Below are 25,812 nucleotides of genomic sequence, written 5' to 3' on the forward strand. Positions count from 1 at the left end.
ACCTTACATTCTGAAAACTGTCAATAAACACTGGAATATTCTTTGACAGCTTATATGGCTTTCATATTACATATTTATAGTGTGCATTTAAAACTCTTCTTTGCTCTCAGAACTGGTTGGAAGAATGAAAAATACACATAAATTGAACGATTCCCTGCCAGAGTTGAGGGTCAAGCAGAACTAGCCTTTCAGAAGGAGAAAGGAGGAATACTGCCAATGTTAGCAATTAAATTTATCCTCCTTTCTTTTCTTACTTCTTCAGAGACATTTATAAGACATCAGTACGACACTAACATGCAGCTGTGATCAAGCTGCTAAGTTGATATAGTAACCAAATATTTGCAAGCCACTTAAATGCAAGATCCAAACTTTGCAAAAGCATATTATATGGTAAATTTATTTCTGTAAGGTAGAATATACCGAAGAAAAGTTACTACGTGAATTGTAACTTGTGCAAAGACTGAGAAATCATAATGCTCAAAATAAATATAGTGAAAGACTAACAACAAACCAAATTTTACCAGGAAATAATCCTTCTGAATAGATAGACAATATTTTCTTTATATTCATGGCCTCTTTAATGAGGCTTGGAAAAATGAAGCATAAATACAGGTGTCTGCCTGCTTTATATTATGATCTGAAGAGAGATCACTCACCCATTTAGCATATTTTAGGCACAAGACAACTACAAATAATTACAATACTGTTTATCTATATTAATATAAATTTTTTACTATTTAATATGGTATTAATTGGAGGTATTGTTTGATGATAAATTCAACATGAGCTGGCAATGAGTGTTTGCCGCCCAGAAAGCCAACTGGGCTGCACTGAAAGAAATGTGTCCAGATGGTCAAGGGAGGTGATTCTCCCCCTCTAATCTTCTCTTCTGAAACACCACCTGGAGTACTGTCCAATTCTGGAGCTCCCAACCCAGGAAGGACATAGAGTGAGCCCAGGGGAGGGCCATGAAGATGATCAGAGTCTTGGAGCACCTCTCTTATGAGGACAGGCTGAGAGGGTGGGAGTTGTTCAGCTTGGAAGGAGAAGTTCTCCGGGGAGAACTTATCGCAGCCTTCCTGAAGGGGACCTGTGGGAAAGCTGGGGAAGGACTTTCTAACCTTTTAAGAAGGTGTAGTGATAGGACAGGGGGGAATGGTTTTAAACTGGAAGAGAGTAGGTTTACATTAGACCTTATGAAGAAATTCTTTAGTGTGAAGTTGGTGAGACACTGGAACAGGTTTCCCAGGGAGGTTGTGGATGCCTCATGCGTGGAAGAGTTCAAAGAGAGACTGGATGAGGCTGTGAGCAAGCTGGTCTAGTGGGAGGTGTCCCTGATCATGGCAGGTGGGGTGGAACTAGATGATCTTCAAGGTCTCTTCTATCCTATGGTAGAACCTATCCTGAACCATTCTATGATTCTGTAATATTGATGGGTTTTTTTAGAAAAAGGTTGGAATGCGAAGGGCATTTTTGTTATGCCTGACCACATTTTTGGGCTGTAAAAATTATATTTCTTATACAAACATTTTCAAATAGTCAGCTGGATGTTGAGACTATGTAGAATATTTACACATATTAAGAAAAGTGAAAACAGGGACTCACATCCATAAGAATTGTACTGAATAGTGCTGCATGACTCTCACTCTTTCTGTTTGTGTGTTCGGTTTTTTGGTTTGTTTTTTTTTTCTCTACTTTTTATCTTCTCTGAATCAGACCCTAAGGTGAAATTTTTGCCCAAGATTTTCTGAAAGGGACATCAGTGGTTAAGGTCTGAATGTCACTGTCCCGAATCAAAATTGTTCTGATCCTCGAAGTCCATAAAATGCAGAAGCTCTTATTGATATAAACAGGTCTTGGTGATTTCTCTGCAGCTTTAAGAACCCCTCAATTTATTCAGGGTTTTCTGGTTTTTCATAAGAACTTATTATTAAAACTGTGTTTCCTCTTATACCCTATTTCTGAAGCTGGTGTTTCCTACTCCTGTTTCTGAAACTTTAGTTCTTTCCTCAATGTCCTCTAAACCTGTGATTGTAACACTATTTCCTTTTCTACTTTCCACTCATCTAACTTTTCTAGTTTCCTATTTTACCACTAAATAAATCTCACTAATATTTTCCCCCAGGATTTCTTTTCACACACATTGGAAAATTATCCTTTAGATGCTGTTTTTTTTTGCCTTCTCAAATTCATACACCTATCGTCTTCTACCTAATTCTTCAGATTTCTCATGTTCCCTTTTCCCTTCTAATGCTTTTTAATGTTTTTGTCAATGTTTTTGTATGCTGATGCTGACAGTGACTATGTCTGCATTCCTTATATACTGGAGCTACTTTATACTGTTCTAAAGTCCTTAGGGGAAAGGACTTTGGTTTTCAGAGGATTTTGAAATGTCGTGGACATTTAAAATGTTGGCCAAAAAACATAATGGAGGCAGAATTTTATTACACTTTTTGTAAAAACCTAAGACAAAATTCTTCTCTGTGATACGCATGAAAAGTCTCCACCCCCGTACTCTGTTCTCTGCACCTGTTGCACAACTATAAATGCCTCTGTAGTGGTAATAAAACCTTCTTAGAAGGAAGGCAGAGTATGAAAAATTATCCTACTTGAATTGTAAGAAAATGTAATCTCATTATTAAAAAATTCTGCAGGATTTGAAAGTCAACATTTCCTGAGGTGTATGGGACCAATTAATGAACTAAATGATTTGTGATACAACTTCTTGGTGGTGTGTTTAATATGTAAATTAGTGCAAGTATTTTTTCAACCACTCTCATTTTATTCATGTTATTAATTTTGTAACATTTTTTTTGCAAGAATCAACAGTTGTTAATTACATACATAAATGTATGTTTTAGTACAATATGACACTGATATGACTTAGGGTTTTATGATTTTTATTAATGATAATGGTAAATGATAGTACTTTCATCAGTACTTGGAGGAAATTGAGTACTGATGGTGGAATAAAACTTGGTTATTTTAATTTATTTTTTTTAATTTCCCCTCCTTATAATAACTTATGCTCATTTAAGAGTGGCTGACCACCTCTCTGCTGAGCCATACTTCTATTCCCATACAGCAAATAGACTGACAAAAGCAAAGTATTGAACAAAGTATTGAACTGCTTTATTTTGTTTTGTTTGTGTTAGTTGCATGGAGTCAGTGAAGTGCAGAATCAACATAATTCTAACTATACTTTTAGTAAAGGATTGTATTTTTAAGGAATAGTCACACTGTTGTGTGACAGGCACACAGTCTGTTGAGGTTGAGCATGTCACCACAGCTAAAAAAAAAAAATAGATTTCTTGCTAGCTGCTTCAGACATGTGAGGTATGGCCTGATGGGACTCTGCTCTGAAAGAGGAGCTATGTGCAATAGGACTCCTTAGCAGACCATGACCTAATACTGGAGTTCAGAAAAGAAAAAAAAAAAAGCAGAGAGATTGTAGGTGAACAGTTATTTTGATTTTCTTTCAATCTTGTTAACAAGTTTATTTCTAATAGTTACCCATGTTTAGGGTATACTTAGCTATTTTCCCAACAGATTTATGTTTATGTAGCTTGCTGCCGCATATTCTAGAACAAATAAAAAAAGGGATAAATAAATTATATGGTGCTTTGACTGTAGAGTGATAAAAGGTATGGAAGCTGAAGGTTGAAGTCTCAGTGTTGTCACAAACAAAACTGGAGGTCATCACTGTTAAAATGAAGTGCATACAGTGTGCTAGACAAAAGAATTGGACCCACCATTAGTCAAGAACCCAGATGGTTGAGATTAAAGTACAGTTAATGAATATCAGACCAGATGATTCTGTCAAAGCTGCAACACTGCTGTCATCACAACAAACACAATATCCCACTGTGGTGTTTCAGAAAACCTAGAAGTTAGCACCGTTTTGCTCTTCAGGTAAGCAATGCTCACATGTTTCTATTATTAAACCACAGTAATTTACATTGTGTAAAAATATTTTGTCTCTGTGCTCTACTACTAAAGGCTGGTTTTCGAAACCTCTGAAAAAATTCATATTAACTCAAATTTAAAGGAAACTGAAAATAAAAGAATCATTCTTTCCCATGGAAAACATGTTAAGGAAATGACATAAAATGGAAAAATCTGTGATGTGAAAATGCTTTCCAGAGTATTAATCACTATGAAACCATGATAAGCATCCACTACCTTTGCCACGCCATTTCACAAAATATGATTTACAAAGGTCTTTAAAGTTATTTTTATAATAGTTTTAGATATATAGGGAGCAGTAACAAAACAAAAACAACAGCATCATAAATAAATGAAATCATGTGCAACTGAGGGGACTGAGTGGTTTTGCATAATATGGTCTCCAAGGATGCAATAGAATTGCTTCTTTTGTCCTTTTTGACTCTTCCTGTGATGCCAGCGCACAGGATGTAGAATATGAACTCTTCAGTATATTGTTTGGATAGATTTTCAAAATTATTATGGTAGGCCTAACCTGAAATAAAAGTATTGAAGAAATAACATTGCTTAGGTAACCTTTATATTTTTCTCTATTTACTTTTGTTAATAATTTATTCTTTACTCTGTGAACAATTAAATCACGGAAAATGGAAAGTCTCTTGAATCTGCTGTCCTGTAGGGAAGTAGGATTTCTTTTGATAATCTGTAGGATGAGTCCCAGGTGCCTATTCTGCATTTGCCTTGCATGTAGATTCAGCTTTGACATCATTGGGATTCCAGAGAGGGCAGGAGTGCAGAGGAGATCCTAACAGCAGATAGGAGAGTGCAATGCAGATTGAGAAATTTTCCTTCAAAAAGGGTAATCTGTTTCCAGGGGTGGTGGGGGAGGCAGGGGTAGAAAGCAAGCCTATTAAACTTTACTGCATTGAGAGTATGTAAAGAAGAAATTATGCTGTCTTCTTTTTCTGTTTGTTTGTTTTTTTTTTTTAATTTTGTATTTTAATTTTTTTTTTTTTCACTCATTTAAACATCACAATGAGTTAATGATACCTGGATTCTGATTTGAGAATGTATCGTGTGGTCACCTGCACCATCATCTACACAGTAAAGAGTTCATGGCAGCAGCTGTACTGACATAATACACATCCATTTAGCTGTGTACCTGTGCAATAGCAGATGTATCAGTAGTGCACACTACTATATCTATAGATTTATCTTTGATTAATAATATTCCTTCCCATACATACGGTATTAACTAAGGAGCTGGAAGCTGTGGAATACTACAGAAATTTTAGACGTTGAAAGATTTTTTTCTCATGTTTTGTAAAATGTTCTAATGAAAAACTGTCTTTGAAGAAAATTTGCTGAACTGTGATCAAAATAATTCACATCAGACACCTGAGATCTAGTAGTCCAGCTTATCTAGTTTAAGAACAAAAAAGAATTAGGTGAATAATATAAATAACCTGATTTAAAATTAAATATTCAAAATTAGCTGTTAGATACCTAATAAATTATCAGTATATTTTTTTAGGAATAAATCTGTAATTTAAATAATACAATAACTGGAGAATACTGTGTTCTGTTTTTAGATAATTTATGAACAGAAAAAAAAGAGAATAAATAAAATATTATTTTTTAATTACCTGTTCCCCTATATTAAACACTTATAGTATGATTTAAGATTTCACCTGGGTTTCTTGAACTGTTGTGGGAAGGTTGTCTTCATTATCACATATTAGTATTAAATGGTACGCTTTGAATTATTTTATAAATATAGATGTATAAAAGATATAAGTCATATTTTAAAACTACTTGATAGATATTTGCCAGAAAAGAATGAAATAAAATGGAAAAAGTAAAAAGCCAGTAATTAACAGAATGTTATCAAAATAGTACTTTTAATGGAATAGGATGCATCATTTGGACTGAGATTTTAAGTACATGGTACTAATTTGAGCTGCCTTTTATTATTCCATCAGGTTTTTGAAATTCTGTTTGAAAGATGAACTGATATTGTGTAATAACTCTTCTTCTACTACAACTTCATCACTCATTTAGGTGCCTGAAAATGCAATGCTAACAATGGGCCAGCAAAGCTATACAAAATTGATTGTATTATTTTGAAGTATTTTTCCCTGTCACTATTTTTTGCCTAGGTTTCCATTGGCATGAATATAAAGTTCTAAAATCAGATTCAAATCTCCTGAAAAAAATCCTAAAGAATCAAATAATCAGTTCAAATTATTTTTTTTCGGTGCAGCCAGTCTCTCCAAATCCAGAGCCTATGGTAACATGCACTTAGACAAATTGTGTTAAAAGATTTGTGAATTTTTTGTTCTAACTGTCAGTGAAATTTCTAAATGCTGAAATTTTTGAACCATCAGTATTTTTGTGGTTTTCTATGATCATACTTTATATTTTATATAGCCTAGAAGAAGTACTCTTTTACTACATATACTTTATATTCCTGCAAAAAGAAATATTTCTTTTCAGTGTCCTCTAACATTTCTTGTGAGAGTCTCAGCTAGTTTAAAAGTCAATGAATATGGGCATTTGTGCTACATTAAGCAAATTATGAAATCACATTTCTAAGTCAAGCTACAGTATATCCTAACTAGTAATTTGCAATGAACTTGACCAGTATTGTGATTAAACTGTTACAAGTATTACTACAGCTTTATGGGTATGAAATACATGATTGATCTTTTAATAAATGACTTAGGAGACTGGAAAAGAAAAGTGCTTGTAAAGAAAAAAAATAAGTATCTGCAGAAGAATACAAACATTCACATTAAAAAATCCTGAGGCAGAATTATGTATTGGCATTTCTTAACAGTAACATGTTACTGCTTTAAGACTCATTAGAACAAAATCTTCTTGATGTTAAATTTCTTTTGCAGAAGTGCCAGAAGTACTTTATTCTTAGACACCCTATGACTATTTAATCACAATTTCCATGAGAAAAGACTATTGTATATCATGATTCTAGCAATTAGGAAGTTTAAATGTATCGTTATATTAAACAGACACTTTGCACACTTTCCAACCTGTAGTCATCTTGAGAGAAATGTCATAATTAATTGCTCTGTTGACTGTTTTGAGGGGAAAAAAAGGAGAATCTGAATGTTGATGAAACTGTAAATAGTCAAACTTTTCTCAGGAAGAAGAGAAGACTAAGGCATTTCTTGTGTAAACTGCTAAATATATCTCAATAGGCTAGTCTAATGAAGACCTTGAATAGCTTAGCAACTTGACAAAAAGATAAATAGTCCCTTTTATCAAGGGGAAAATGTTGTAAATAAGTTTTCCTAATGCTTTTATTTTATGAGATTAGATTAATTTTTCATTGCGTTATTTTACCACATTACCTTTAAATAGGACATTGAGTATTCCTTGCAGTTTATATAGTCTGTGTTGCTTTTGGAAGGAAATGCCTTCCCACAGTAAACTGTGATCCCTTTTGACAACTTTGTGCTTTGCCCCTTATACCACTGATAGCCACGGTAACTTAGCTAAAGCCAATGGACTTGCTCAAGATTTACACTAGTATAACTGGGAATGGATTTGGGTTCTCAGTGCTCTGAGCGAGCCTCATGTTCCCCCTTCCCTCTTAAATACCATCAATTCATTTGTCAAATAGTTATTATTTCTTTAAGTGTTTCAGAAAGAAAAAAAAGAAAAAAGAAAAAAGATTGTACTTGTAATTTACTACTTTCACATCACAGATCTGCCACTGCAGGCCACCAAGACAGTGAGCTGAAGAATTTCACTTTGCCTGTGTGAACTAAGTAATTATCATCTTCAGGCTTGACTTACTGTCTCATAATTTTGGTTGTGCCTGGTGTCATTTTCTCATAAGACTATCTACATATAAACAGAGGGATGTGTGATGGAGGACCATGAGATTTGAATATGAATTATCTCTTTGTTGTGTATTGTATCTTATGCATAAATTCATGGCTTTACCATTTGCAAGTTATCAGAAGATAAAAACATTTCATGGCTGAAAATTGTTCTCGTTATTCCATTCCTTAAATTATTTTCCTCCATTGTGGCTCTTAATTCACTATGTTTTGGTTTTAATTTATTTCTAAATAGACTTTTTATTGAATACATTATGTCAGGATTTAATAGAGGATGCCCTTTGCCTGATATGAAGTTCCTGTGTATATGGGCAATACTGTTAGTGAGGAGTGCTTTTTACAATGCACACAGGGTGTTTTAACGTTAGAACTCTACTGATGCTTTGGGTTGCTTTTTGAAACTATACCTCTGTGAGACTCCTTGCTTGTATTCCCAGGATTCCGAGTCACCTTAAAATCAAAACTGTTACAACCAGGGTCAGCTTGTGGGATTCATTGCCCCAAAGAAGACAGCTAGCATGTGCTCACCCACATGTTTTGTCTATTTACTGCAATGTGTCTAAGTAACCAAGCTCATAGAACTGCCGTGTACAATAAATATGAGGTCTGACCTCTTGACTAAGATCAACTCTTAAATCCCTTTAATATCTGACACGTTACCTCTTATGGGGCTCTGTCCTACCCTTGCCAGGAAATGGACTCAGAAACCTGACAGGTCATTTCCCCTGTCAGCTACAACTAGGCAGAGGTGTGCTAGGAGAAGCTATAGAGGGAAGGCTGTGGAAGATGTAAATGGACACAAAGTGCTCTCTTCCTTATGGGGAAATCTTCCCTTTGCTTATTAAAGGGCAGCCTCTTGTAACAGTTTTCCTGCTCTTTCAAGTTTCATCAAGACTTAGTGCAGGCAACTGCGGAGAGAGACAAGAGGAAGCCCTCACTGTCTGCTTTCTTCTGAGAGTGGTGGCACTTGAGATAAAAGATGCAAACACATTTTTCCATCTAAAACCCCAAAAGTATAAAAAGATGGAAACTGGTAGTTTTTAGCCCTCTGGATTGTTAAAAAAAAAAAAAAAAAAAAAAGAAAGAAAGAAATAAAGAAAAAAAAAAAGAAATATGGGACAAATATTTACCCAGCATTTGACACCCCAATAGATGTGTCTATTTTACTCCCATTCAGAAGTTTTTCTACAGCTGGTCAGACATAGCTGTACGTAAGCCACCACAGTTCTTGAGCACAAAACAGAGAGTGATTCAGAAACAGACTGACAAGGAAGACAGAAAAAGCTAGCAAAAAGAATAAGCTGAAGAGGAGAACAGGAGTTCAGGTGTAGCCATTTGTTTAGAAATGTGTCCTGTTCAGAGTACTGTAGTAGTTTTTCTCCATTAGGATTCGAAGGATGTAATTCCCCCATCTAATAATTTGGCCATGGTTCCTAACACCATCCTTCCCTCACCACTACACTGCTCTGTTTGTTTTTCCCCAGGTACAGTTTTGTCCCTGATCAATTAGTCCTGACCAAGTTAAGATGCACTTCAAACCAGAACCTTATGTCTGTAGGTCAATTGACTCCATTTGCCATGTGTAGGCCTTCAGCATTATTAGTGCATGCCTCATAAACAAATATTCCCTCATAACCCTCTCTGAGCCCACACATGAATCTTCCACATTCCTTCTGGAACATGAGCATTCTGAACAGAGGAGATGCAGATGCCATAACATCTGAGGAATGCCGAGATGGGAAAAGTTTCACACTGAAACAATCCTGTCTTAGGGTCAGAGGAATGCCACATGGGACAAAGTGTTGTGCAGTGTCAATGGGCCTTGCAAACAATAAGCTGGTCTGCATTACTTGGCACTCCATGGGGCAAACTTTGTAGCAGGGAAGGTGAGGATGGACTTTCCCCTCCTGAGGATAAGTTCTAACTGGACTGTTTTTAAGCATATCTGCTTGGGGAAGAAAACAAGGTTCTCCCCACTAAACATTCTTAGTTGCAGGATCATCCAGTTACTGTGGGTACCTCCACATCAGTTCCATGGATACCACCACTGGTCATTTCATATGCTGATGGCAATCCTGCCATGTAGGAAATGAGGGGTAGAAAAAGGCTATAATATGACATTTCCACTTTCTTGATGAGTGGTACTTGATGTAACAGCTTAGACAGCATCCACATACTCAAATGAGCGAAGGTTTTTTTCTACTGTCTTGTGTAGCACTTCTTTGTGTTCAATGTACATTCATCTCTGCTTAAAATGCACCTGAAGTTCAGGCTATGATCTTTGGTTCATGGTGGAGCCTGCCATATTTGCAGGGGTTTTTCTGTTGGTACTTGGGAGGATAAGCTCAGCTATCTCATGGTACCAGTGAATTTAGGGCCAAGTATAGTTCCTCAAAGAGTTTAAGACATTTCTTTCCTCAGCAACTGTTGTATAAGTTTGAAACTTGTATGTGGAGATGAAGAGATGGAGCAGAAAGTTGAATTTTGGCACCTGAATAGCAACAAATCCCTCTGCAATGGCAGCATCTGTGGATCATGCATTAAAACTCTACATGTCTTTCAGACCAGCATGCAGGGCCATAGGAATATGGCCACATAGTTTTACATTTCTTTTGGAAGTTAAACCTTTGGGAAAAAAAAAAAAAAAAAAGGTAGATTTAATTAGCTTTTATTTTTTTTAGAAAAATTTTCAGGAAGTATGGGTATGAGGAGAATGAAGCAGAGGCCTTTACTTATCTTCTTACCCATCTTTATCCTCAAGCAGAAGTCCACAGGGAGCAATGGCAATATCCTTCCTATTGCACCTCTTTTCATTCTGCAGGCTGCAAGCAGTCCTGGAAACTAAAGACCCCCTTTTCCCAACCCTTGAGGAAGTGTATCGCTGTACCCCTCAGCAACGTGCCTGAGGTGGTGCCTCAACCACCTGTTGGAGGTGGATCCCTCTTTTCCAGCAGACTCATTACTGAAGGCTCCCCCAGTGGTAATGTGAACCACTGGAACCTGGGATGGGTCAGTGACTGACAGGCCCAGCCCAATGCATGGCAAATAAAATCTTTAACCTGGTTCCAGATAAGATGAAAAAATGCCAGTGATTGACCAATTAGTGTTTTGTCTAGATAGGGTCACTGTTTCAAATTATGCTCATGGACAGCCAATCGTTATACAATATTTTATGCTGTGGTTTTGTAAATTATTCCCAAGGAAAACTCCAGCAGCCAATTAGCTAGCTGGATATCTACGTGTTATTTATTGCTAAAATAGTGTCAATATAAGTTCATGCAGTCAGAAGCCTCTCAATTCCAAAAAACACAGCATACTTTTTATAAACTTTAGCCCTTGTTGATATTCTTTTCCTTGGCATCTGTCTAGTAGCTGGAGACCATGATCCTGTGACTTTTTCTACTGGCACTCTTTCATAAACAAGACGTATACCAGCTAATATTTTTCTTTAATAATCTGTGGTCAGGCACAATGCCTGTCAGATCTGTGATCCAACCATGCATGGAAGCAATTAAATGTGATCATCTTCATTTTCAGAATAAGTGTGTGGTTGTACCTGAGGCTCCAACAGTTACAACGGCGGGTTCAGCGTTGTTTTATTGTAAATTTCTGAATGAGCAGCCTGATAAAGTATTTCCTTGCAGAAAAAGCCACAGACCTGGAGACACTGGTGGTGGTGTGTGTATTAGGAATGGAGAACGATGGCTCCTGGATCGTCTTTCTCTAGTTCCCCTTTCAGATTTACCAGCTTTCTGTTTCATTTGACAGACCCATCATCCAAGTAAAGCTGAGCTCCATTCTTTAACACAACCTGTTCACCACATAGCCTTCACTTTTTCCTTTCCTGTCCTTCTGGCTGGTATAAGGAAGAGGTTTGCACACACCTGTAGGATAATAGATGCAGAGAGGAGAGGTCTGCATTATTACAAGTCTTCAGCTCAAAGAAGCTGGACTTCTCCACCTTCTCCATGGGAGTAGGGATTCCAGGATTTTCCTGGTAGCAGGACAAGTTGTCTTTCAAGTTCACAGGAAAAAAACCCTTACAAACTAGTGGAAATGAGGGAGGATAGTCGTAGCTCCTATCAGAGTAAAACAGATGAGTATAATCTGTATTTGTATATCTGTAATTGTGTATAATCTGCTGTCTCTTTCTAAATTATTGGCTGAAGCTAGTTTTCTAATTAGAAAATGCTGACGTTTTCTTGGAGGAAAACACAGAGGCATTTTTCCTATAAAGCCAAAAAAAAAAAAAAAATTATTTGGTGTTTTTCTAAACCAATGTTGGAAAGAAGAGATGCTGGACAAAACTTTTTCTAAAATACTTTGCGAAAACTTTCCTGGCAAAATAATGTCAATTAGATCACAAAAAGCATTGATACTTACAAAGTAAAAACTAGTGGTGAAAACTTGACCTCCCTGAAGGTCCACTGAGTTTACCACCAACTGAAGTATAATTTCTTCATCCAAAATAAGGTTTTTGTCCTCTAAAAACTGAGACTGACTTTTAAATGGAAATGGCTGAAGTATTAAGAAGGGCTATTTTCTTTCTAATGTAATGGGTAATACTTCTGAAGCAATTTCTCTTTGGAAGAAGAAATATTTTGTTGAGTTCTGTTTACTCAAAGACATGGGCACAGGCAGATATTGAGTCAGACAAAAGTTTTTGTGACAGAAGTCAGAAATGTTCTAGCATGCTATCACATATGCAAATGACAGCATTGTAGTTTTTTCTTCAAGGAAGGAAACCCAGAAAAAGGTGTGTGCTTTGTTCATAATTGTATTGTTCATAAATGTATTTTTTCCTTTGTGTTTCTACTCAAATTTCATTAAAAGTATTCAAAACAATATGTTAATGCTGCCTATTAATTTTGCATTCAGTTTATGAGACATTTTATTGACCGAACTCCAACTGCTAAACAACTAGTTTATTGACTCAAAAAAGGCTTTGTTCCATTTAATCCATGATGTATGTCCTGGATGACCCTGTTTTTTACTAGCTGTAGAAATAAACAGAGAATACAAGGAAATAATAATAATTACAAAAAAGCCATAGGGTAGAGCCAATGATAATACAGTAATAATAATACAGCATGTGAACAAAGGATTCTTACATTACATATCATATTGTGGTCTCTTATTTTACTAAGCATAATATAAGGAGAGAACAGCTCATCAGTAGCATAAAATTTTGTGTGTACATTTTCCAATGTTAGGAAAAGAGCAAGAATCAGGTTTGCCCCTCTTGTTTCCAACAGTGATCACGCTTAATGCAAAGATTAGGCTTTGGAATATGGTGACCTAAACTGGTATTAATCCTTACAATGAAGTTACAGAAAGATAAAACATAGACACAAACCCCAGAAAGACTCCTATCAATTTTTTGGGGAAGGCTTTTTTCCCAGAGAAATCTGGATCTGAATCTTGGGTGAAAGTTATGTAATCTTACTGTTTTAAGACAGATTAGTAATTATAACCTATAAACTGTCTGCCAAAAATATGGCCAAGTAATAAAATGCAGATGCTTGGTTATTGACAGCAGTTCTTCAGAAAATACATAATAATACAGAAATCAGAATTTGCAATTCAGTCATTTTAATGCTTTTTTCCTGAAATTACTAGCAGCATGCAGGCTATGTCAGGATGTGGCTCCCATTCACAGCACCCACTGTCTGATAACATTGCAACTATTTTCAACTCTCTGAGCTAATTGCAAACATCAAATATGCTTTGCTAGAATTTAGTCATGCTTCATTTGAAAGTTAAAAGCAACTCCTGGGAGGAGGGAGGTTCTTTATTCAAAATCCCTTTTATAAGCAGTGTGGTTAGAGCTGGAATATTTAAATGCTTGTTTCTAAGCCTTGCTTTAGGCCTTGCCATCTTTTTATTTTAAGAGGGGGGGATGTCATACAGCACTTTAGTATGAATCAGACTGTTTTTGTTCCCTCAACAACACATTGGTATTGGACAACGTTAAAAAAATATATTATCAATATAATGTAAATTGCTTTCATCAGCAGAATATATGGAGACAAGATTAGGGAAATGATTCATGTTTCTTTCCAGGAATCGAATCTTTCAGCATGACGTTGAGAGTTTTAATAGTCTCTTGCCCAGAAAACCTATTCTCTTCCCAGTAAACCTGAATATTCATGGAACAGGCACATGCCTTTTGGAAGGCTACTCTGTTCACAACAAATATGTGTTACCGTAGAAGGCCTCTCAGTTTTGTGATAGAATGAAATATTGAAACATTCCTCATCTTTCCCTCACTTAGTCAAAATTTAAAAAAACCCCTAACAACCCGACAAAAAGAGTGAATTGTGGCAGGACCTTTCTGTCTCAGCATTTCAAACAGCTGAAATGTGTATGCTTAAAGGTGAAATGCTGAAGAGTATGAAGTTCAGCTTCTACAGGGCTGGTAGTGAGTCAGTATCTACAAATTCTTTGCCATTGTGAGATGAGAGCTTCAGCTGAGCTGCGACACAGATGTCTTAGGTCCTGGATGCATCTGCGTGGTGTTACTCTTGCTGGTAAAAAAAAATGTTTCCTAATCCCTAAAGATCCTTAAACATTTTTCTTCATCTTCAAATAGAATTTAGAAATGTGTGTAAATTTTTCTGATTCCTTAAGTCCCTCTTTCAGGAGCTCCAGTGAAAATAATATACAACAATGGGTCTGGAAAGAAATAAAAAGGGCAGCAAAAGGTGGGTAATACTATCACAAAATAAACATAGTACTTTTATTCTTTTTTTATGTTTTTTTTTTCCACTAACAATAAGCCATCAGTTTTTAAATCCCTTTTCAACAAGTGGCCTTCTGACAAAGAACTGAAAATTCCTGACATATTCTACATGTAATTAATGCTGAACTTATCTCTATTCTTTCAGCATGCTGTGCAGTGCTCGCTCCATTGATAGGCTGCAGTCTGTAGGGAAGGCAATCAGTGTATCTTATTATGTCTCCTGGTTATGTACCTGTGGGTGTCAATAATCCCAGTGGGTTTAGGTATCAGCTTCTTTTCCTGGTGCACAGGAACATCAGCAGGTACAGAGACAAAAATGAAAATATAGGGTGCAGGATTTACTGCCCTAAAATATAAATAAGCCTGTGGTGGTCAGGTTAGTTTTTAATTCTGCAACAAATCTGGCAGACACATGGAACCTTTTGTTTCTGCAGCCTCATGTCAGAGGCAGACAGCAGACAAGTAACATCCCCTTATATAAAAGGAATCTTACTTTCTTCTAGTGCAGTGCTGATGGCCTCCCACAGGAGAAGGAAGAGCTGGAAAAACACACCACCACCAGAAACTGCTGAAGAAACTCATCTAAGATCTCATGGGATACTTCACCCTGAGCAGGTGGAAATAAAAAAAGAGAAAAATAATTCAGGCATCCCACTGTGATTATGCAAGAGTTTTATATCATTTAAAAAAGACTGTGCTTGAAGGGAACGTATGTGGAGTTATAGTAAATAAATTCATGAATGGTGTTCGAAGTGTTCATGGCTAGTGTACAAGGAAAGCTTTTTAAATGGCACAGTCAGTAGAAAATGGGAATTTTATTTCATAAAACACTCTTTTAAAAGTCTTTAGCACTGACTGAAAATACATTGTTGCTGCAGTAGTCTTGCAGTCAATGCACCTGTGAACTTTATTTTCCTCAGGCCTTTATGCTGTGTAGTTTCTAACAACTATTGATTGCATTCTTCCACCTCTTTTGACAATGACACCGTAAAGTGCCACAGAGTATAAACAATTCTAAAGGAGTGATGGAATTGTTAGAAGCAATAATATACTGCACAGATTTTGTTTAACCTCATAAAACTCTTTAAAGAGTCACAAATTATTCAGTGAGTACTGAAAAGTATGATGTATGTTAACCTTAATCCTTTAAACTCCAGCTCCTAGTCCTGTACTTCAGCATCACACATATACTCTTATGCATCATGGTATATTAAGACTCACTCAAGTACTTGCAGCAAGAAGCACAGTTTTGTGGATCTCATTAAGGGTTTCACATTTTCCTTCACAAGATCTTCATCTCCTGCTGAAAGAGGAACAGAAAAAACAGGGAGTTCCAGCCTAAATTTTTGCACTAGTGTCTACAGTGTGATAGGTATTATTTGAATTCTCCATTCCAGGAGAATTAGGACTTAAATTCCTGTTTAATACCATTGAAAAGATTATTAGAAACTGCACTGCTACAAGAAAGGAAACATTTTAAAAGTTCATTTAAAAGTTTATATTTCAAATGCTTACTTTTTTTTTGGTTGGCTTGTTTTGCATGGTTTTAAGAAAATTTAAAATTCTGTCTGCTATTCTGGGTTACAGGACTGAGGACTTTTGTTCCTGAAAACTATCCCCTTTTTCAGATCTTGTTTGAGGTACAGCAGTAGAGTCACAATAATATCCTCTGCATTTTCTTGCATGAAAGATATTAAAGTAATGGCACAACATAGATGAGAATCCAATATTCATTTAGGGTAGAGAGTAAAAGGGGAAGCTGTCTCTGCTCCCTTGTGTTGAGTGCTCTCACATGGGAGGTCTGATGTCTGTATTCTTCCCTTTGCAGAGAGCCTTTCTGTAGTCCAGAAACTGCCGAAGAAAATGTAACTTAGCCACTAAATTTTTATAATTTCCTTTTGATTTGTGATATTATCAGTGCTAGTGAACTTTTAAAGCCAGATCTAGAGTTTATTTCTGCAGAGTAAAATAAGTCTCTGATAGGATTGGCTGTAATTATATCCTTAACACACTCAAAGCTCTCGGTAGGGAACTCACCTTTCCTTACACATTCAGACAGGCATGCTCAATAATGTAGACACATACATGGAGCTAATGGTATTTTTTATGCTAGGTGGATTAAGTAGGCATCTTCCTAGCAGGCAGAAGTAGCCTTCCCATTGTACAACTAAAAGCTTTCTTGTTTCTCCTGTGAAGGCAACTGGAAACTACTTATTCAGGAAAGTACAGACCAGCAAGTCTCACTTTCATCCCTGGAATGGTGATGGGGCAGCTCATTCTGGAGGTCATGTCTAAACACATGGAAGAAAAGAAGGTTATCAGGAGCTGCCAGCATGGATTCACCAAGTGGAAATCATGTTTGATTAATCTGACAGCCTTCTATGATGGTGTGACTGAATGGGTAGATGCAAGGAAAGCAGAGGATGTTGTCTGCCTTCACAACAAGTGACACAGTCCATAACATACTCATGGGCAAGCTCAGAAAGTGTGGGTTAGAAGAGTGCACAGTAAGATGAAGGGAGAACTGGTTAAACAGGAGAGCTCAAAGGATTGTGATCAATGTTGTAGAGTCCAGTTGGGGACCTGTGACCAGTGATGTTCTCCAGGGCTCAGTATGGGGTTCAGCCTTATTTGGCATCTTCATCAGCAAACTGGATGAAGGGACAGAATATATCCTCGCAGCTTTGCTGATGATATGAGGCTAGGAGGATTGGCTGATGCACTGGAAGGCTATGCAGCCATTCAGCAAGGTCTGGACAGACTGGAGAGGTAAGCAAAGGGGAACCTAATGAGGTTCAACAAAAATAAATATAAAGTCATGCAGCTGGGCAAGAATAACACTATGCACCAGTACATGTGAGGGATTGACCTGTAGAAAGAAGCTCCAGAGAGAAGAACCTTGGCTCAGACTAGATCTTAGGAAGAAGTTCTTCAGTATTAAGATGATGAGAGTCTGGAATAGATTGTTCAGAGAAGTTGTGGATGCCCCTTCCTGGAGGTGTTAAAGGCCAGGCTGCATGAGGCTTTGATCAACCTTGTCTATTTGAGAAGCATCCCTGCCCACGACAGGGAAGTTGGAGTAAATGATTTCTAAGGTCCCTTCAGCCTATGAGTATTCTATGAGTACAGGTGGATAATTTGTTTATCCATGGGACAACAATGTGTCCTCGTGGCCAAGAAGGTCAATGGTGTCCTGAGGTGCATTAAGAAGGAAGTGTCCATCAGGTTACGGGAGGTTCTCCTACCCCTCTACTCTGCCCTAGTGAGACTATATCTGGAATATTGTGTCCAGTCCTGGGCTCCCCAGTTCAAAGGGATAGTGACAGACTAGAGAGAGTACAACAGAGGTCTATGAGGGGGATTAGGACCCTGGAACATCTGTATTATGAGGAAAGGTGGAGGGCCCTATGGTTGTTTAGTCTGCAGAAGCCAAGACTGAGACAGGAGATTATTAATGTTTATAAATATCTGAAAGGTGGCTCTCAAGAAGAAGGGGCAACTCTCATTTCTCACCTCAATTTGAAGAAAAACCTTTTACTATAAGGGTAACAGGATGTGGAATCTCCTTCTCTAGAGACTTTCAAGACCTGTCTGGATGTGTTTCTGTGTAACTTTCCCTAGGTGATGCTGCTTTGGCAGAGGGGTTGTACTCTATCTCCAGAGGTCCCTTCTGACCCCTACCATTCTATGATTCTGTGATTTTATGATCTGATTATCCATTCTCTTGGAAATATAGTACTTTCTCTCTTGTCAGAGTGTGCTGTGGACATCTCAGTTTTACATTTTTTTCATCCAAATTGGTTGCACAAAAATAGTTCTTCTGTTCTAGAGCTCCTGAGAGCATGTCTACCACACGAGACCATAGGATCTGTAGTGAAGTAGCTCTGGGTTTTTAATGCTGAGGGAGAAAGGTTTGGATCTGAGTAAGATAAGAAAAGGAACCGGTAGCATCCTGACAAATAGTGTGGTCTTGTGATAGAGATAATACTTGGCTCTGCCTTGTTCTTAGTGTCAACACACTTTAAATGGATTGGCATGTTCACAACATCATGAATATAGCATTAGTGATCCACTTATAACATTTCTCTGAGTAAATCAGAGCAAAAAAATTTAATAAAACTTCTGAATCTGTTGAAATGCAAATTTGTAAAGGCAAATAGTTATTTTAATATTTCTCCCCTTTGGCCCAAGAACTCGTATTTTGAAAGCTTTATTTAAATCCTTCACATTTCCAAAAATCACTTCAGCTTCAACAAGACTGCACACTTTTCTGGTGCTTCTTTTTTTTTTTAGTGGAAGTACACTGAGAAGATCTAAATGAAACATGAGATTCTTCATTTTCATGTTATGACCACCATCTAGAAAGGAGAAATCACACTCAACTTCCTCTATAACCTCTTGCTCAAAACTAGCAATAATATGAAGAATTCAAGCTGAGACAGTATGCCAACAGAGACACTGTGTAAGCAAAGCTGTATGATCTTCTGCAACACTGGTAGGTTTCCCATCTTGTAAAGAAAGTGTTTTTACAAATGCCCTGCCCTGAATGTGGACTTTGGAGGACTACCCATAAAAATACAAGTGCAACAGTGGTCTGCATGTGCTAACTTATTTTGCCATGGGTAACAGTTACAAAAAATACAGGTGAATAGTTCATGCTGATACAAAGTTCAAGGCTTTCAGAGGTTTGGAATAGAATCTCTCTTATGCTTAAAGCTCTTACTTCCAGGCAATGACATCTAACACCAGCTCCACTAACTTTAGAAATAATACCCTTTGGTTTTCTTTGTCGCTCATTATTTTTCATATGGATGAAGACATTACCTGATTCTTTTGAGAAGCCTAACCAGCCAGCTCACTTCCAAAGATCAAATGCTCTCATGAGCATACATGTGCCTCTTGTACTATGTTTCAGTAAAGACATACAGCACTGTTCAGAGTCAATGAAGTTATTGCTTCTCTTAATATATTACCTGCCTCTTTTGTATATTGTAGACATTTTTGTGGGTCAAAGACCTTAATCTTCAATAAGGGAAGGCTTTGTACAATTTTTTTTTTCGATTTTTTTCATTGAATTCTCCTGTCAGTCAAGTCTTTTTTCCAGTGTATCTACAAAAGGTCCTTGATAATGATTCTCTAATATTTGGTATATTGAGTATGTAGAAATAATTCATTCCACTAATTTGCAAGTGACCAAGTGCAAGCAAAGTCAAACAATTACTATGTGCTCAAGTGTCTGTGCATTGAACACAGAAGCTTCATAGGCCTCCAGGAACTGAACGGTATCATTAGGTGTATTCATACATGGTGCCTTATATTTCATAGGCCTGATCAGCCAGTTTTGGGTATGTGGGAATAACTAATTCCGAGAGAAAAAAGTAAACGCTGTAACTATTGAGCTCAGTTTGGAGGGCTGATATGAATGACTTGCAATCTTTAAACCTGGTATTTTGGTTTTCAGGTTACCTTCCTAACCATTTAGCTTTCCAGTATTTTTATTAAACAGCTTAATGTTTTTCCTCATTCAGTGTGTTTTACCAGTCAGCTACATTAATTTCATTCTCTTGTACTTTTTTGAAATGGCAGAAGAATATGGAACAGATTTTGGATGCACACTAATATTTTTTATTCATAATTTACATTTCTATTCTTACCAACTTTGCTGCTTACAGTGATTCAGTGGATTCTTCACACCACCATTTTTCAGCTTATGTGTTGTCTGAAAACTATCTCTGATAGCTAAGTCATCCCTCAAGTTGTGTGAGTAAACGCAGAATTTTAGAAGGACTGTTTGTGTGTTTTGTACTTAAACACCTATTCAGATTCCTAGTTGAGCATTCTGAAAGGTATACATGTGAACAAATTACCACCCTGATCCAAAGCTGTTACCAAAAAAAAAAAAAAAAAAAGACTACAAAACTCATTCTAATGCATAGAAGGAATTCAAAATACTTCAGAAGCAAACTTGTAGGCTTTTTTAATAGATTGATAAATGTATTGAAATGTATTATCTCAGAGTTACTATTAGTACCAAACTCTTCTCAATACATGTAATTTTGCAAGTAGGTCCTTCCAAATGAGAAGGAAATCAACTGACAAGAAGTTTGTCTGTGCCAGCATTCAAAATATTGTGTGTTTAGCTTTAATGATGGTGTAGTAAAGAAAATTAATCATGTGCTCACAGTAAAGCTTATGAAGATTTGTATAACACTTCTGAAATCATTATTGCACTAATTATATATTGGTTTGAGTGAGTGCAAAATTTTGTCTAATCGAATCTAATTTTTTTCTAATTTCCTTGCAAAAGCATAGCAAATGAGATAAAAATATAATTACCCTATCCTAAACTTTTATGGAATGAAATATATTTGTATTATGAAATATTTCCCTCTTTTTTTTTTTTTTTTTTTTTTTTTTAATAAATAACACATCTCAGTGTCTCCCATCATGGGAATGTCTTTGGTTGTTGGTATGAAGGATTTGAAGGATTATGCATTTTTATGTGGGCCAGAAGAAAAAAGTGTCCTGTGGTCCCTGGGCTTATTCTGCCACACAGGGAAGCAAAACAGAAGCAGGTGAGGTGGCTTAGGCAATTGAAGTCTGTCCACTTTCTGTCCAGTCACTGAACTCATTCAAGAGTAATGAGGAAATTGATCACAGTGAGGATCTTTTGCCCTTCGCCTTTAAAAGCTGTTTCTAAGTATACCTGTCCTTGAACTGACCAAATTAAAAGGAAAGATAAAAGTGGATAGAATTTTCCATCTAACCTAGACTTGTAATGTGTGAATGCATGGAGAAAACAATTATCAGGTACCACAGATTGTGATGGCTAAAGCTTGCAAGAAGCATATAATATAAAGGGAGTCTACAAACCTGAGGACAAATACCAAGCCAGATTCAACATGTTCTGTCTGTTTTCTTTTAAAAGAAGAGTGTTGACTTCTAAGGGGAAGATAGTAAATGTACTTCATTCCTCAACTGTATTTTATAAAGTCACTTAACCTCCAAGAGGTCCACTTAACGATTTTCAAATCAAAGAAAAGTCAGTCACTCTCCTTGAATGGTGCTGTTTGTAAACTTGGGCACCAGTCGATACACATGCCCATGTTTCCACCTTGTCCTTATTGTATCACTTCATCTCTGGTTTTGTGTCATGATCTGTACTCCTTAGTCATCCCAGACACTGCTTCTTTGAATGTAAATGGGTTTTTCCTTACAGTGCTGTTGAGCTCAATTTTAAAGTTTCTGAGAGGAGAAAGCCAAAACCTTTGACCTTTCACTTCTCTGGAGAGTGATCCAAACTCACCTTGCATCATTTCTGATGGAGTTAATGTTTCTTATCATTCCATTTACAAACTTTCTGCTCTTCTAGGAGAAGAAAGACTCTAGTGAAGAACCTGCTCTTATCCAGGAATTTCAATTCAGGTCCACTTCTAAATAGAACCTAGGACATACCCAGGGCTTCCTGGGTCCCCTTCAGTAGAGTGAGATTGCCTAGTGGTTTCATATATGGTAGGGATAGGCAGCCCTAAATAGCAGGAGAATAGATTTTCTGTAGCATTTTAAATGGACTTTTGCTTCCCAAGGTGTAAATTGACCATAAGGACCTCAACAACTGTATTGGTGAGGTGTTACTGGTATGTTATACTTCTGCTGTACTTAAGAGTGAAAGGAAAACCATCCCACTCTTCTCTGGCAGTTCACTGTCTATCATTTTCTTTCTGAACTTTCAAGTGTTAAGCATGTTAATGATTTTATTTTTTAAAGTAGAGAAGCAAATTGTTGATTTGGAACTTTTGTTTACTGCAGACTGTGTTCTTAATTACTTTCAGACTGAGCTCTGGGTAAGTTGCTTAGCAATCTACAACATATGTTATGCAAATAACAACAGAAACTACTGTTTTCCATAGAATTTGCTTAAAACTTGTTAATAAGACAGAATTTCTCATTCCTAACATGGTCTTGCTTTAATCTTTTCCTAAAATCTGTAGGAAATAACTTAATTACAACAATTTACCGTGACAGCACCAAAAAAAAAAAAAAAAAAAAAAAAAAAAGGGTAGATAAAGAAATGGCTTAAGTTTTCAAGTTTTTAAATATAAATTGTTGAGTTGTTTTATTTTCTTCTATTTTTTGTGCATTTTTATGATAGTGTATAAAAATACTGCAGAAGTGCAATAAAGAAGGAAATAGTAGATTAAACTTAATTGCAAGTGGTTGTTTTAACAGGGAATATATCATCAGAGATGCTTAATGGTGTTCCAAACACTCCAGAAGCTTGTAGGAAACAAGCTGGCTGTAAACAAAAATCTATCAGGGAGACCTCAAATTAGTATTTAAGTTATTTGAATGTTCATCTCACATTATTAAATATAACCAAAAAGTGGCACTTTAATTTTCAACTGTATCAATGTCTCAGCCAACATTTTCCAGTATCAGCCAAATTTACTGTTTAAATTATTTAGTACAAAGTTTATATCCACCGAAAGGAAAACGGTACTGAGTGCTGCATTATAACTTGGAAAACTAAAAAGAAAAGTCTGAAATGAGAACAGAATTTCATAGAAACGCCTAATGAAAAACATGTTGATTTATACTGATAAATACTTACTGTGTTCCTTACTGCAACAGAATTTATAGCAGAATATTATGCATTTGCACAATGTGTTTGAGTGAACAACCTTTAAAGTTCTTCTCTCTTTACAGATTAATTGTGGTTGCTTTGTTTTATTCTTGCTAGTGTATCTAATTTCTGATAGCTTCTCTCTGTTGCTTCTCTTTGTTTTTATTTCTTTCTTTATACATGTATTTTACTCTATGTATAGAAAATCTGGCACAGTAAGAAACTGTTACATTTTACTCAGCCGAATTTTTTTAGAAATGATGACTTTGCCCTTAAAATCTACTAATGGAAAGTGGTAACAGTCAGTATATTTATATATTTATTTGTATTTAAATATATTTTTAAAGACTCTATAGAAATGTAATTGTATCTACACAATCAAAATCCCATGTCTAACTGCATGGTTAATAGCAGCGATGTGAAGTCTATGAATGGAAGGGTTTCACTAAAGCAGCATATGATTATCTATCATATTCATTTTCTTGAAAGACCACATTGGTTATATATTAAATCTGCTGCAGCTTATAGGAATGTTAAATATCTCTTTAGTACTGTCACTTTATCCTTGGGCTTTCATATTTTCTGTTTCTTAATGTTTCCACCCTCCTCATTGACAGTGCATTCTAACCACTGATGCCAGGAAACCACTCAATAAATTGACTGAACTTTGATCTGAAGAATTATGGGATTTCTCCTCACAAAAAGGGAAAAATCCAGGTAAACAAGTAAAAACTCTCTAGGGAAGAAGCGATTTTGATCCATGCAGAACTAATTTTAAAGGTTTCCAGTACTGATACTTCTGAACATTCAGCATTAACAAAGGGAGATGTATTAGAAACAAAGGGTGAATGTTTGTAATTACAATTACTTTAATCTTCTTTTTATACTTAAGTATTAGCACAAAACATATCGGAATAGCAGTAGGTGTTTTATGGAGTGATAAATTCAGGTCTCACTTTCCATCAGAATACAAGCCACTTATGACAAAAACACTTTTGCCAGGACCTGTTCCAGAGAGATGTATGGTTTTCACATGTAGAGTCAGGACCTGGACAAAACAAGCAAGGTCTGAACCATTTCTGGTTTTATTCCCCAACTGAGAAAAACATCCCAAAGAGCAGCAATTAACTTATGCTTCTTTGTAAAGGGTTTACTTAAGCAAAGGGATATGCTGGTAACAGAAATGAGATCTTGATTACACTCCATAAAATGAATATAGTTTAAAGTCACTTAAGTAAATGTAAGTATATGCTCTTTGCATATAGCTTTTAGTGTTTTCTTTTTTAGTGCTTTCTAAGACTGACTTAATACATTATGGATAAAATGAACCAGGCCATGTGCAAATGAACACCTTCACCCCAGCCCCCCCACACCCCCCCGCCTCACCAAATGTTTCCTTTTTATTATGAGACAGGAAGAGGAAGATGGTTCAAAGAAAACAGAAATGATTGTCAGATCCAGTCTGCAAGTTATGTTGAACATTCAGGCTAATACTACAGAAGAGCAAATGCTTTGGGGGGTTGCTATGACTGTCACTACTTCTAGAGGAAAGAATCACTTCTTTGATGCCACTAGAAAAAGACAGTATCAACACTGTCAAATATGAACACAAATTAAGTCAGTTCTAAAAATTTAAGATTCTTACTGATTTAAAATCCATAGGATTTTCAAGTCTTTCAAAGAAAAATTTATTAATAATAAAGCTGAGTGAATGTGTTGCATTGAATTACTTAGATAATGAATGCCATGTGTTTGGACAAATTTCCTGTGCAAAAGTTTGAAATTCTCAAGCTATATATGCTGAATTAAAAATGTGCTGTATTCAGTGAAATGTTCTTGCTGTACACACCATGCACAAGGTGGAGTTCACATCTTAATGGTCATTCAGAGACTAAGCTGGAGCTTTTTGACTTCTTCAGATGATATGTGTGACTAATGAACAAAGAATGGGCTCCAAATGGTGAAATATTGAATTAAAAAGACTCTAAATTTTGAATAAGTTCTCGTTGTGTGCATTTAAATATCACAGTAATGGAAATATTAATTTTTTGTCTACTATTAGGTTGAAGCTCCCTCATTAATATAATTATTTCTATTATTAGATTTGTGAATCAAGTCAAAGATGTTGTGATTTCCCTGTAAAGAACACAATTAAGATAATTACTCTGTATTGGAAATATATCATCTGCACTGCCAGAGTTTCATTTAGAAGAAGTAAAATTGTAAAAAGAGGCCTTTCCCTTTTAGCTTGGGCAATCTTTTCTTGTTTCTTTGTGAAATGTTTGACCTAAAACTCTCAACACGGCTATCTCTCCCTTTTGCAACATATACATATAGTGTTGCATTTCAAAGATGTTCAGAAGTCCTCAAAAGCTTCAATAACACAATAACACACAAAGGGAAATCATTCTTCTAGTCATTTTCTGTATAATTCTTTGACACAACATGCCTAAAGTGATCTATCCAACTGTTTGAATGAGGATATTGTAGCACAAAGCCAGCATTGACTGAGGCCAATCTGCAAAGGCTAATTTGTGTTTTCTTATCCTTCTGACAGACCTCTCCAGTGTCTATAAAACTCTGTAAATGACCACAGTCTGCAGCTGGAAAAGCCTGATGACTGGCAAGAGACCCAG

Source organism: Calypte anna, chromosome 2 (genome assembly GCF_003957555.1).
Source record: "Calypte anna isolate BGI_N300 chromosome 2, bCalAnn1_v1.p, whole genome shotgun sequence".
NCBI lineage: Eukaryota > Metazoa > Chordata > Aves > Apodiformes > Trochilidae > Calypte > Calypte anna.